Raw genomic sequence first — 1,235 nt, forward strand, 5'->3', positions numbered from 1 at the left:
TAATTTGCATTTTCCAAGGACTCTCTAACTTTGAATGTCAACAAACTTTGGCATCCATTTGCTTGGTAATTTTTCCTGTAGTAAAAAAAAAAGAAGCTCAGTAGGCTTAAGCAGTTGAGGAGCTTGCTGATGACGCGTATGGATAATCTCAAAGACAGAATGTTGTCAATTTTAGAGCAGTCATTTTTTTTTAGAATCAAAAGTTGTAATGACATACTCTAAGTAAGTTGGTAGATATTTTATTCAGTATTTAAGGTCATTGGCCCACATCACATGATTATTCATATCCATTTATTTCTGTTTCCTCTCTTTTTTTCCTTTGCCACTTCATAATGGTCTCAGTTTTATGGAGAACAATAGAAAAAAGTTTTCCTTTGCAACTTTTTGTAGAACTGAGGGTAGCTAAGTCTGCTAGTGAACTCCATGACCATATTATGTGCATTCTGGGGCTGCTATGGGCCACTTTAAAAAAAGCAGCATAATTTCATTACTTTTACTGTTTTCTATATTTCTAAAACTTAAGCAGGCAGGCAGTAATTTGCATACTTTGAAGTATACACATGTATGTTTCATATTTGCATATTATTATATAATGATTGGAAATGTGCCACAACATTGTTGCTTGTCTGCTGCCGGTCAGACATATGTGTCTACTAGAGTTGAAGTTACCTCTGTTTTGTCAAAGCACCTCATTCACCACGGTTTAGCTTCAGAAAGTTATTACAGGCACCTCGAAAGTTTAAGTACATTTGAAATTGATGGTCACCCCTTGTTGAGGAAAATAATTGTTGTCCTATACAATTAGGTATTTTTGGACGGCACCATTATGGTAGGTGAAATCAGGCACTCGTAAGATAGTGAATTTGAAGAAGACGGACACTTTTTATTGAATTTTTGTCTTTTGTCTCAACACCTTTTTATTTCCATTTAAAACACATTTCTATGTGGATTTTTATGGAAAAACAGGGATGAAAACTAAATTAAAAGTGGGAGAGTCCGCGATCTGTGAATGTGGACACGACCAAGAGGATGCCAACCATATCCTGCAGCACTGCCCGCGCTACGTCACCCTTCGTACGCAGACGTGGCAGAAGGGGACTCACTTCCCTTGAGAGAAAGCTCTATGGCAGTCTCTTAGATTTGAAGCGGACTGCACCGTTAGTGTACGACATCGTACTGACTGTCTAGCTGCTGTCTTCGAGAACGAGGAAGAAGAAGAAGTGATTTAAAGCACA

This window comes from Aplysia californica, unplaced genomic scaffold (assembly GCF_000002075.1).
Source record: "Aplysia californica isolate F4 #8 unplaced genomic scaffold, AplCal3.0 scaffold00519, whole genome shotgun sequence".
In the NCBI taxonomy this organism is placed as follows: domain Eukaryota; kingdom Metazoa; phylum Mollusca; class Gastropoda; order Aplysiida; family Aplysiidae; genus Aplysia; species Aplysia californica.